Raw genomic sequence first — 13,284 nt, 5'->3', positions numbered from 1 at the left:
TGTCTGTGCCTTGGCTTTCTTCCCTGGAAAATGGGGATGTGATGAGGATGAGCTGATTAAGAGGGTGGGGTTCAGGTATGGCTGGAGTGCTTAGAGCAAAGCCCACAAGTGGTCAGCGCTAGCCAATTGCCTACCTGACCCACCCCTCCCCTCCATGAATCCAGTCTCACATTCCTGGGACGTGGCAGCACGTTCCAAGGGCACCAAATTTGATTTTACTTCCCCCAAGATCTAGTCATCTTACGCCATTTTGCATATAAGGCAAATGAAACTCCGAAGAGAAGAATGACTAATCTAAAGACTTAAACCTAGAACTTCCCACCCTAAGCCCAGGGAGTAGAGTTTTCAAGGTGTTTTCCAGCTCAGATATTGTCAGTAGAACTGAGGTTAAATTGTGAGAACTACACGGATCCTCTCAAAGCAAAACAAAACTTCCAGACCCACACTGTTGACTTAAGTTATATTTATCTTATGGTTCCAGAAATAGCGATAAAACTAAATTAAGCATGAGTTCCTCAAGCTCACAGCTCTACAAATCAACCATAAAGCCCAACAAATCTTCTAAGGAAACAGACACCCAACTGTGAAACCAAGAAAATCCGAATTAACAACATTTAATGAATGCGACTGATGAGGTATGGCTGAAATCCAATGGCTGACATTGGGATTTAACAGTAGCAGAGTAATGTTTTTACATGTTTTATGTTTCCGGTGTCATCGTCTTTTGATTTTGATCTTGATGAGCCATCCCTTGAACCACGGTCAGAGTTACCTTCATTGTTTTCTTAAAAACAAAAACAAAAATCCTCATTTATAATCCAGTTGGATGGGCTGGGCAACTTAAACAATGCGTTCCCCAATGCACTAATGAGAAACGGAAATAATGCATTTAGTATCATATTACTTATTGTATATTTATGGTGATACTTACTACTGACTACAAGTGTGTTCACCAAAGACAATAATGGCCCAATTTATGCTCTAGCAAAGGACCCATTGTGCTGATTGCCAGAGAGCTCCTCATTCCTGAGCTGCTGTGTGGGGCTGATGATTTCCTTCTCCCACCATCTCACTCCACTGGACCATTCGTTGTAGCTTTTGGAGGCCTGGTACTGGTAAGGTCTGGGGTCCACAGCCAAGAAAGAATCCTTGAGACATCTTTGGTGCAAAAAGGTGGTTTTATTAAAGCGTGAGGACAGAAGCCATGGGCAGAAGGAGCTACTGCCCTGGGATTGTAAGGAGCAACAAGATTATATACTGTGGGGCTGGTAGAAGTCAAGATAACGGAAGTTCCAAAAGGATTTTCAGGTGCCAAAGACTCACAGGCTACTAGAGGCCTTGGATTGTCAAGCTAAGGTTGCTTTTCCCTCTAGCAAGTCATTAACATTAAGGCAGTAAGGAGCTTCCTGGAGGAAGGTTATATTCTGACTGTCTCAAGTATTTGTTAATGGGCAGCCGGTTATAAGGACATTTAATTTTATCTGCATTTCCTTCTGCCTTTCTTTCCCACATCAGACCCATCAGGAAACCTCATTCTTCCAAGCTGGAAGACAGGCACCTGGCCCACTGACAGCCTCTGTGCCTCCTCCAAGGATCCAACTAGGCTTCTGTTCCCTTCTGGTTAGCATGAAACAATTAAAATTGTACATTACACCCAAGCTTTGTGCCACTTCCCTGGCGTCAAAGTATAGTTCCAATGCATTAAAATATTTAAGAAGCTGATTTCCCAGTCCTTCAAATTGACATTCAATGGCAAAGGATCCGAGCAAAAGGAAGTTTTGACCGTTCACCCGCAAAAAGCCTGGTGGTGGGCCCCAGAGGGGGAGTAGGACGCCTGTTGTCTTCCTCAAAGCCGGCAAGCTAAGGGAGGGCAGCCGGATGTGCCTACACCAACTGACTAGGAGTAGCCGCCCGTCATACCGGGCGCAGAAGCACAAACTCTCCAATAGATGTTGTTGGGGTGGGGGGTGCTCCTTTTTAAATAATTCCAGTGGAGAACCCCAGGGAGTGTGTAGGGCATTTGAGAAACTTGGGCTGGAGTCTGTCAACGCGCGTGGGCAGGCCCCGCACCAGATGCCCAGTGACCAGCCCCCACTTCCGGAGCTCAGGACTTGGGGGGCTCCGGCAAGAGCCGCGAAGGCTGCAGCCCGCCCGCCTGTCGCTGTCGCCCATCTGCGCTCTTCCTTCCCCAGGAAACAAATGGTGGATCAGACCTCCCAGGCTCTCCGCTTCCCCAGGGTTTGGCGGCGCGCCAGGGCCTCCGAGGCCCCTCCCTGCAGTACGGGGTGACAGACCCCACCCCACTCTCCGAAGCTCCGGGTTCCCCCCACCCCCCGCCACCCCCACCACGTGCAGCCCGAGATGGCAAAGAGGCCCAGCCACCGTCACCAGGGATTTTCTTTTCTTTTTTTTGCTGGTTGCAGGCTTTTTTCTGCCTGAGTGAAAATGAAACAGACACCCCCGCCTCCCCGCCCGCAGACACTCACACGCACCCGCACTCACGCACTCGCGCCGCCGGCCTCCGGGCCGCCAGTGTCCGGGGCGGGCCCGGCTCCGCACACACGGCCGCGGGCGGCGCCGGGCGGGGAGCGCCAACGCTGTCGAGCGCTCGCCGGCTCCCGCGCGCGCCCCTGCCCTCCGCCCGCCGCCCGCCGCCCGGGGCCAGCGCCCCGCGGCCCGCCCGCGGGAGCGCAGGCTGCACACCCCGCCCCGGCACGCCCCGCGGGGCTCCGGCAGAGGCGGCGCGGAGACTGTGCGGGCGGCCGAGGGCGCCGCCGGGCCGGGGGCCGAGGCGCCGTGCAGCTACCCCCCGTGCGCCCGGGCTCTGCGGATCAGGTGGGTCCCGCGGGGCGCCGCCCGAGCCCCGGGGCCGCCGGAGCTGGACTCCGGCTGCCCCGGGGCTGCGGGCGTGGCGTGGGGGCGGCGGGGACGAGAAGCGGGCCACCGCTCCGGCCCTGCCCTGTTTCTGCCCTGCCTGTGTCCTCGCTTTTGTTCTTGTCGCTATCCCTCTGCCCCAGTCCCTGTCCCCATCCTGTCCCTGTCTGCATCCTGTCCCCGTCGTTGCCTCTGCCCAGCCTACAGACTCGCCAGAGGGGCTGCGGGTGGGGTTCTCCCCACGCGGTCCGCGGGATGCGGGCGGGAGAGAGGAGGCTTTGGGGGAGGGCACGGCGGTAGGACCCCCGTCCCTGAGGAATCTGGAAAGGAGTGAGGGGTCTGTCCCCTCCTGTCAGGCGGGACAGAAGATGGCTCTGGCCCAGGACCGGACGGTAAGAGGATGCCCCTGGGAAGAGGGAGCCTGGGAAGGCAGAGCGAGGGGCGGGCGAGCCCCTGAAAGCAAGAGCACAGAGGGGGAGTGGTCCGAGAGGGAGGACCGAGCCAAACACCCGGCGCTGCGCGGGGAAAGTTTCAAACATTTGTAACTTTGGCAGCAAAAGGGCCTGCTGCACTGGGTTGAAGGGAGGAGACAGGGTCCCTTCGACTTTACAAACTACCCCGTTGCTGCTAGAAAGGGACACCACCCGCCTTTGAAAATGGCAGAAAAACAGCTACACAGAATGATTGCACAAACTCTTGAAAGGCATCCAATAAAACAGTAAAGTGGAAAAAATTGTCAGCGCTCGAGGAGAGAAAGCAGGACGAATTGAGATTTCCCAATCTTCCCGCTGGCAGGCGGGAAGCAGGAGGAAGGCGAGGAGGGTGTCAACGCGGCTCCTCCCCGCCCCCTCGCCCAGGAAGGAGAGGAGACCCGGCGGCTGCTTCCGTGGCTTTGCTTGTCGTTTGCGCGCCTTCTGGCTCCTGCACAGGCCTCGTTGTCTCCTCCGTTTACCTGGAAATAGGTACGTCTCAGGAGGCAGGAGATGCCCCGGGGAGCCCGGGCCTCACTGCTTCTTAGCTGGGCGACTCTTGCCCAGGGGCAGCCTCAGTTTATGCAACTCTGAAATGGGGATGCTGTTCTGAGTAAGAAAATGCCAGTACGGAGGGGCCTGTGTGAGCCGTGCTGGGTGGGGACATGGTTATTCTGTTGCCCTTCTGTGCCTTTGTGGATACACTAAGCAAGGACTTTTATCTTGTTCCAAGTTCTTGCTAGGTTTACCTTACCTACAGCACCAGATGGGGGCAGGTGCAGATCTCGGTTATTGCTGCAAGTGGCAGATTCTCAATGACTGAAGAAAGCAGAGCTTGAAAAAGTCCCTACGGTTTTTACCTTTTTAACTAGTCCGAGAGATTTCCGTTTTTACCTCTTTACCTAGTCCGAGAGATTTCGGGCTGTGCCTCTGGGAGTCTTGTGGTCCCGACTGCCTAGCTCCATAGTCAGGGAGGAGGGCCTCCAGGGCAGGGCTCTGACCCCTCCCTGCCTTCTTTCAGATCTTCTAGAAGCCTTTATCTCTTCTATATATTGGGAAACCCCAGGGGCTGTTTTTAGTATCACGTTCTTCAGATCCAGTCAGAGTTGGTCGTGTTGAGTGGAGAAACTGATTCAAGAGGTGTGCAAAGTGACTAGTGTGACTAGTGTGACTAGTCTGATGGCCAGACCTTGCCAGGAAACCTGTCCCCCGAGTCCTGGGCTGGGAGCCCCTTTCCCTGGCCCTGGGCAGCCATTCGGCCAGCTGTTAGCACCGGCTTGCTTGGACCCTAACTCCAGGGCCTCAGGTCCATCTCCTGCTCCTGGAAGAATCGCATGGTCTGAGGTTTGGTTTTGTTTTTCCTTACGACTTTTGTGGAACTGCACATGGGACGTGGTTTCACAGGCTGAGATAAAAAAGAAACGCGTTCAGCAGGAGCTAGTGGGCACGCTGGCCCCATCTGAGCCCAGCCAGAGGCCAAGGGGCTCACCGCCCCCCACCCCCCATCATTTAGCTTTTAACTCGAGGCTGGGATTGGACTGCAGTTCTGTCTGACTCTACATCTTGTGCTCTGTACATTATGTTATCTCTCATGATGGATTTAAAAAAATGGCTAATGGACAGATGTCATTAAGATGGGAGCAAGGGTGAGGGGTGGGGAGACGGGCTAAAAGAGGGGGGAGCATTAAGGGGGAGACTGGGCCTTCATACTATAAATGTAATCGTATTTGAAACAGGTGTGTTTTCTGCACTGTTGTTTCTTTTTTAGTTTAGTGGGGTTTTTTTTTTTGTAGATACTTAAAATTATTTTATTTTTCTAATTTTTCACTAAAGGATAATCTACACACAATAGCATCCATAGATCTTAAGTGTTCGGTTCAAACATGTCTTGGCAGTTGTTTGTGGCCGTGTTGTTGCTACCCAAAATGAAATGTAAATATTTGCATCATCCTAGAAAGTTCCCACGCCAAACTAATTTTCCTTTGTCCTTACAGGCAACCATTTTTCTGATTTTATTACCATTGTTTAATTTTGGCTGCTCTTGGCCTTCACGTAAATGGACTCGTACTGTTTATCTCAGGTTTATTTCACTTGACATAGTGGTTTTCAAGGTCATCTGTATTGCTACATATATGAGTATTTGTCCCTTTTTATTCCTGAGTAGTACACATTCCGGATGGGTATACCACAATTGGCTTATTTATTAGGTCTCTTGTTGATGAACATTTTGGGTCATTTCCAGTCAAGCTCTTAATTTCTTGTAGAATCCTTTTGTAGACATTTGTGGGAGTGTTCCCCAGAAATGTATGAGGCTTGTGATTATTCCACACCCTTGACAATGTCTAGTGGCATCAGTGGTTTTGATTTTAGTTATTTTAGGGGCTGGGTGATGGTATCTCATACCTTCTATTTTTACAATGGAATTGTAAAGGTTGTTGGAGGAGACAGCATGAACTGGGGACAGAATATGGACTAAGATAATAGTTTGGAGGCCAGTAGTTGGAATTGTGACCTTAGGAGTGTGGATTTCTGGGCTCAGCTGAGCTCTCCGTGTATCACCTGAGATTTAAGACCTGGTCCTCCTATTCTGTACACGTGGCAAGTTCGTCCATGCTTATGGCTTTAAATGCAGCCTGCAGGACAATCATCTTATCTCCAGTTCACATCTCCGTTTTGGGTCCCTGATTCACATGTTTAACTGCCCTTTGAGCATCTCTTCTTGGAGGTCTCAGCCACACTACAGACTTGACAAGAATGGAATAGCACTCATCATCTCATATTGGCTTTCCATCATGGGTCACTGGATGAATGATGGCACCACTGGGAGAATATATAAAGAGGAATGTTTGGGTCAAGGGCAGGGATAATGTATTTGGTTCCATGCTAAATGGTGCAGAACTGTCTGGGAAGGTAAGGACAGGAAAATGCACTGGGCAGTCAGGAGATAACTGAAATCTGCTGGGTGTAGTTTTGGTGGAATGGAGGGCTGCCAAGCTAGATCGCTGAGACCTGAGAGCGAAAGAAGCAGAGATGGTGAGTACAGGCAGCTCTTGCAAGAAATTTGTTTGAAAAGACCAGAGGGAGATTGAGCTACAGTTGTCCAAAGACAGGGGGAAGGAAGGGATTTTAGGATGCAAAGGACAAGGGAAATGGAGGCTCGGGGGAAGGACTCAGTCCAGGAGAGGGAAGGTTGGCCGATAGAGCAAGGTGCTAGGGGGAGTAGGAGGGAGCTGGGAGGTTGGTTTGGAAGAAGGATGGATGTCTCCACTTCTGAGGCTGGATGTGAGTGAATGAAGGGGAGAAAGCTTATCAGCTACAGAATTCTCTGTTGACCCTCCACGTGCACAACCTTCGTGACGTGGAAGGTTCTTCACCATCTGCTCCCTTCTCATCTCACCTGGCTCGTGTGTATCGGGTAGTTTTTGCTGCAGCTGTGCTGTGTAACAAACAACCCTCCAGTCTTAGCTGACAGCCGCTAAAGTTTATGGTTTGCCTTATGTGGCTGCTGCAGAGCAGGAGGCCACGTGGTCTCGTGGCTGTGCTCCCGGTGCCAGCCAGACACATCTGCTCCATGTGTCTTCTCCCTTCAGAACGCAGGCTGAAGGATCTGCCTCGATCCAGTAGGTGTTATTTTTGTGGTTAGAGCTGGAGGAAGAAAGGAAGGGTGGGGTGTCTCATAAAGCCCGTGCTCTGAACGGGCCCAAAGTCAGGAAGACTGATGGATGGATATATAGGCACGAGTAAGGGGGAGGGGCAGAGGGACAAGCAGATGCCCCCCTGAGCAGGAAGCCTCACCATGCAGGGCTCGATCCCAGGATCTGAGATCATGACCTGAGCTGATATCAAGAATCAGGTGCTTAACCGACTGAATCACCCAGGTGCCCCATCTGTACCATTTTTTTTTTTTTAACAGCATTTTCTCAGTGTGTCTCTGTGGCACATTTTGGTAGTTCTTGCAATGTTTTCATTATTTCAACAAACTCTTTCATTATTCTTATATTTGAGTTGCTGCAATCTCATGACATCAACTTGGTTGTTAAAGCAGAGGCAGGATTTGAGAGGACTGACTCCAATTTTAAAAGAAGTTCTAATGTGAACAAAATATTAGCAAACAGCATCTTGTGCTCTAGAGAAATCATTCACAAAAGCAAGAATCATTGATATAGAAAACTTCCCTCTTTTCTTGTTTTAAGAAATTGCTGAGCCACCCCAACCCACAGCAACCAGTTAACCCTGATCTGTAGCCATCAGCATCAAGGCAAGACCCTCCTCCACCAGCAAAAAAATTCCAAATTGCTGAAAGCCCAGATACTGGCTAGCATTTTTTTTTTTTTAAGCAATAAGGAATTTTTAAATTAAGACACGTACGCTGTTCTTTTTTTTTTTTTTTTTAAGAAATAATGCTCTTAATAGACGATAGTGTGGCATAAACATAACTTTTATAGGCATGAAAAAAACCACAAAATTCATTCAATTCACTTGGTAGCAGTATTTGCTTTATTGCAGTAGTCAGGAATCGAACCTGCCGTATCTTGGGGGTTTGTCTCTAACTCTGCTCTCTGGCAGGGAATGATGCTGGGAACAGCACTCCAGTTAAGCACACATATTTGTTCATAACTCCCCAATACAAGTCTCCATTGATTTTTTTTTTTTTTTTTAATCTCTCAGAACGAGTCCCCATTGCACGGTCTACTCTTTGGGACAGTTGCGCTCTCTGCAGGCATGGCAGTGTGCTTTCAAGTCCGTGTAGCTTTGTGCACACGGTCCCTCCGTCTGGCAGTCTCCCTGGAACCAAGTGTCTGACCCCATCCAGGCAGGCAGTCCGACCTCTTTGTCGTCCTGGACTTCCACGCCGCTGAGCCTGCTTCATTGAGGGGCAGTGCGCTCCCCCGGACCGCTGCTGCCGTGGCTCCGTGGTCTCTGCTCCAGGCTCGTGTCCTCTAGTACATCTCGTCACTGGAACCCGGGCCTTGCCAGACACCGATCTGATTGGGGTTTTGATTTTTCCCAGGCCCCACTCTGCCATCAAGGTATAAGACTCCTGTTCTTTTATGGCGCAGCCAGGATCTTGCAGGAGCTGCAGCTGCCCTCACAGCCACCCTTCATCCCACCCCCACCTCCCCTTTGAATTTCTACTCAGGCCTCAGTTCCTGAAACTTTCTCCTGGCTTTATGGCTCTGGGCTCTCTCCCATGCTGCCCACCCCTGCTTGGAACACCCTCTTCACTTCCTCGCCAAATCCACCTGCAGACTCCTACTCATGCTTCACCACCCAGCTTGATCATCGTCCTTTCTGGGAAGCCAGTCTCTTCATCCTGCTTTCCAGGAGTCAGGCGCTGCCCTGCCCACCCCCGCTCTTCCCTTGCCTGCCCAGCTACCCTGGGGAACCTGCAGTTACGTTTTGTCACCTGTGGTCAGTTCTTTCTTCCTTGACAGAGAGCTCCCCCGGTGGTGAAGTGTGGCCCCTGTTGGCCCACTGCCTGACTTCGTATTCTTACTGGCCGTCCTCTGGCTCCAGGAGGAGCAGAGCCCCTCACCCCTTGGCGTGGGCTGAAGGTCCTCTCCCAGAAGTTTTATCTTTGCTCCTGGGAGAGGGAGGCCGGCTGAGTTCATTGGGGAAGCCAAAGTGATGTAGATTGGGTCCATGTACCAAAGGCAAAGGGGTCGTCCTTTGTGTATTTAACCAAGAATTCTAAAAGTCCTGTCCATTCAAAATAGAGGAAGTAAAAATATGTCATGTAAATCGCCAACCAGAGAGCTGACGCGCTCAGCTGTGCTTGTCCCGCCCCAGTGTGGAGGCCACGGACCTCGGCTGCAGGCTGGCGGACCCGGCTGCAGGCTGGCGGACCCGGCTGGGGACGTTGCCAGGACACGAGCTCCGGCAGCCACTCTGCTCATTTTTGTTGCCAAACAGAGTTTCATAAGGAAGAGGTGGTGATGGCTGGGGGAGGGTGGAGCTGTGTGCTCCCGGGTTTTGTGCACCGGGGAAAGCCTGCTCCGCTGGTGGTGGTTGGGGGGGGGTGTGCAGCCTGTGTCTTCTCTCTTGAGCCACCCGTGCTTGGCAGGTGGGAACAGCAGGAAAGATGGTGGTTCGCCCACCTGGGCCAGCCCCCACCTCGGAGAGCGAGTGATCTGAGAGGGAGGGGGAGAGCCCAGGGTCTGGAGGGTCTGGGGAAGCGGGGGTGGGGGCAGAGCAAGGTTCCCGGGGGGATGTTGTCAGGAGGACTGCACAGTGCTGAGAGGTTGGGTGGAATGAGCCTGGAAGAGATCAGCTGGCTTCGGGCTGACAGCAAAACCCCGGGGAAAACAGAAAAATAATTATAGAATTATTATTAGCATTCCCTATGCCAGTCGGCAGTTCGAAGAGTGAAGTCATATTTCCATCTTGCTTGAGGGTCACAAAAGTCCTGTGAGGGCAGCAGATTAGAAATTAGGTCCCCATTTTATGGAGGGAGGGGCGGACCGAGGAATGGGAGTTCTAATGTTTCGGCCAAAATCTCTCAAGAACCCATAGCAGAAGGGAGGCATGAAAGCCTAGTCCCGGCTGCAGACATGGTGTGGCTTGGAGACCCTGGCGGGGTGCAGGCAGGGGGAGCGAAGATGGGTCTGAAGGTTCTGGGGTGTTGGGCAGAGAGCCATGTGCCTCCCGGGACACGGCTGCTCCCTGGTGCTGCTCAGACAAATCATCCAGAGAGAGTGAAAGGCAGTGTCTGCACGAGGCCGGGAGACAGAGGCCAGGTCTTGGGATGAGTTCTCAGTGGAAGTTTTAATTGCATTTGGGCTAGGTGCTCTTGTCTTCAGGAGACTTGTTTTTAAATGTGCACTTAGGGGGGCGCCTGGATGGCTCAGTGGGTTAAAGCCTCTGCCTTCGGCTCAGGTCATGATCTCAGGGTCCTGGGGTCTAGCCTCGCATCGGGCTCTCTACTCAGCAGGGGGCCTGCTTCCTCCCCCCTCTCTCTCTGCCTGCCTCTCTGCCTACTTGTGATCTCTGTCTCTCTGTCAAATAAATAAAAAATCTTTAAAAAAAGTTTTTAAAATAAATGTGCACTTAGGGGCAGGACGGTGGGAAGAGTCAGCGCTGAACGTGAGCTGATCTGGCCGTCCCCTGGACACAGCACACACACTGCCAGCGGGAAGAGTGGTTGGGGGCCACAATCCGCCCCCAACTCCGCCAGCAAAATGGCCCGGGGCCGTGATCTAACAAACTTCTCTGTGAGCAACTCCTGCTGTTAACTAGCAAGTCCAACCACCCTGGGCAATGAACACTCAAAAGTAAAAGCCAAGAAGGAGAAGCAGTCGTGTGCCCAGAGGGAGTCCACATTTTTGACCCCTTCTCGCCAGTTGGACACCAGGGACTGTGGTTCTAGGAGATGCACCTGTGCCAGAGACCGTGCTTTGAAATTAGCTATTCGTTCAGCAGCCACTGAACCACCATAAGTTCATTCGCTCAATTATCCACAGGCCCAGAATCTGTTGGGCAGCTGCTGTGTGCTGAGCTAGATGCCTGGGAGGGAGCAGCGATCAGAGACACAGTCCCTGACCACAGGGAGGCTGGGATTCGGCTGGAGAGACAGTTGTTAAAAAGAAAGACTGCACAGCAAGAGTCGTGAAGGAGAAGCGCAGGGTGGGTTTCACAGGGGCCTGCACCTGTCAGGAGAGGTGGTCAGGGAGGGCTTCCTTGAGAAAGTGACCTATAAACCGAGCCCCACAGGAGTTAGAGGGTGAAGAGGAAAGTGTTTCAGGAAGAGGGAAGAGGCCGTAAGAACCAATCATCCTGATATCCTGCTGGCTATTCCAGAACCTGGACAGCTTTGGTGCCCAGAGGCACCCAGAGAGGGCAGCAAGCCTGGCATGACGGGCCTGCTGCCTGGAGGGATGACTTTGGGGTTGGTAGCGTCTGTGTGCAGAACAGCAGCTGCCCCCCTGTCTCTTCCCTCAGGGAGCCGCGAGTCCTCAAGTGGCCTTCCAGCTGTCCCCGAGAGGACTTGCCCGACTTCTGTGGGGAGGGCAAGACACTTCTCTGAATCAGGGGCAGGGTCTTGGTGCACTGAGAGTCTGACTAAGTCTGTGGTTGCCTCTGCAGTGGTATTTTGTATGGCGACTTCTGTCTTCATGTGTTAGCCAGAGCTGTGCAGAGGAAGGGCCGGGTAATATTCCTATTTGCAAATTCAACTGAGTGCTTAAGAATTATTTTCTGGGCGTGCAAGTGCTCAGTAAATGTTTGAGGTTAATATACAGAGTAGCACCTGAGAACGTGTACTGGGCAGAGATCACGGTTGGAAGCAACAGCTGGAGATCTCAGAGGCAGACAAGGCATGTGTCGGAAGGATTTCTTTTACCGCTCACAGTATCCCTGGGGAGGACCGAACACCAAGCTGACCAGAAGCAGTAGACGTGGCCACCAACAACACAGTTAGGGTCCTGCCCAGGAGCTGATTCTAGCTCTTGCCGCCGCCAGAGCTGCTGTAACGTTTCCCAGGCTTCCGAACCTTCGTGCACTTCTTTGCGATGTCAAACCCCCTAACTGGCCAGGCCCAGGAGAGGCTCCTTTAATCCAGGGACACCTGGGTGGATGGGAGAGTGTCTGGCCCCTTCTGCTCTGGTGGCCGGAAGTGATTGTTGACACGAGGCTGAGAAGCCACAGAGTCCACCAAAGCCACGAGAGAGTTGGGGCACCCTCAGTGCTCTCGGGACCCTGCAGGCCTAAGGAGAGTCACAGGGCCATAGCTGCAGGAGGGAGAAGGCTTCTGGAGAGCTCTCAAAGGGGCAGCCTGGCCTTGGTCACCTTATCAAACATCTGGGCCTCAGCATTCTGTGGTGCAGAGTGGACTGGGGCGGAGTTTAGAGACAAACGTGCCCCGTGGCGTGATGTTCTTAAATGGGAACCCCCCCTTGTCGTTACACTCAGCGGAAGTAACTTCACTCAGCTGTTACCAGAACAGTTGTGCCCTCAAAGGAAGGAAACCCAACTTAGGAAAATCTAGAAGTCAGAAGTGGACCACAAACTTTCCTACAAACAGATTCTCTGCAGGGTTCCTTTAAATTTTTGCTGCCTCAAGATACTTCCCGTAAGAGTAGGACTTAAGTGACCAAAATTCAATCAACTGCAGGATGAACCCTCAAAAAGTCCCATTGAAGAGACCAGCTCTTTTGCAGGAACAGACGGATCCATTTAGAGATCCTAGTCTGGCTTCCCTTCCTCACTGGGGAAGCCTTAAAAAGGGAAGAGAAAGTTCAGGCCCCGTGACTGGAGGCACCCCCTCACCCCTGCAACCCCCCAATCCCCAGGAGAGTTGGGGCTGCACCACCACACCCTCTGGCCGGAAGAACACAGACTCCCACAGACACAGAACACCCGGGTTAGATCTAGACATGGAGGCAGGCTGGTGAATGTTTCATGACTAGCTCCTCGAGAATTGAAAAAGCCCTGATACATGGTATTTGCCAATTTCCACAAATATTTCCACCGTGACCAGTTTCAAGCCACCAGTTAAGGACTTGGGAGCATACTGTTAGCACTTGCCTCCATGTCTGCATAAGGTTGGTTGGAAATAACCTCAAGGGTATACCATGTAATAAAACAATTAGGAAGTGATGAGTTTTGATGATTACCTTTGTTCATAATACAATCATTTAATTGTAAGGTTACACAATTTAATTTTTAATGATGGCTGTGTTTAACAACTCACTTGCCAAATTCCTGAAAATTTAGCATTTGGCTCTTGCAAGCCAACATGAGCCAAATTCAGCATGCTCCTGGCTTGGGAGGTCCCTGGGGACCACGGAGAAAGGCCAGTGCAAACAGGATTCCCAAACAGCCCTCCCTGCCCCCACGGTCAGTCTCAAACATGTTAACACCTTTTTTTTTTCTTTTTTAAAAATATTTATTTGAGAGAGTGAGCGTGAGGTTGGCGGGGCGGGGCAGAGGGAGAAAGAGAGAG

General features: G+C 51.9%; 1 protein-coding gene and 1 long non-coding RNA gene across 5 annotated transcripts in view; one reads left to right on the top strand and one right to left on the bottom strand.

Annotated features, from left to right (window-relative positions):
* Positions 1-598: 598 nt before the first annotated feature.
* Positions 599-2,608, bottom strand: LOC309846438. The gene is made up of 3 exons (XR_014301937.1): positions 2,493-2,608; positions 932-1,122; positions 599-784 (listed from the first exon to the last, which is right to left on the bottom strand). It is a non-coding gene; the product is annotated as an uncharacterized lncRNA (long non-coding RNA).
* Positions 2,609-2,668: 60 nt separating this feature from the next.
* GGTA1 (glycoprotein alpha-galactosyltransferase 1 (inactive)) overlaps positions 2,669-13,284 on the top strand; it is a 54,262-nt gene continuing 43,646 nt past the window's right edge. The window contains exons 1-2 of one of the 4 annotated variants that reach the window (XM_082695344.1): positions 2,712-2,835; positions 3,670-3,836. The gene's annotated coding sequence lies outside the window, so the exon portion shown is untranslated. Of the gene's footprint in view, positions 3,267-3,669; positions 3,837-13,284 lie in introns of all 4 variants that reach the window. The other 3 variants (XM_082695345.1, XM_082695343.1, XM_082695346.1) reach the window with 3 other exon arrangements.

The sequence above is a fragment of the Mustela nivalis genome (assembly GCF_964662115.1).
Source record: "Mustela nivalis genome assembly, chromosome: 13".
NCBI lineage: Eukaryota > Metazoa > Chordata > Mammalia > Carnivora > Mustelidae > Mustela > Mustela nivalis.
Note: the sequence above shows the minus strand (reverse complement) of the source record. Positions and strands in the feature narration are given on the sequence as shown.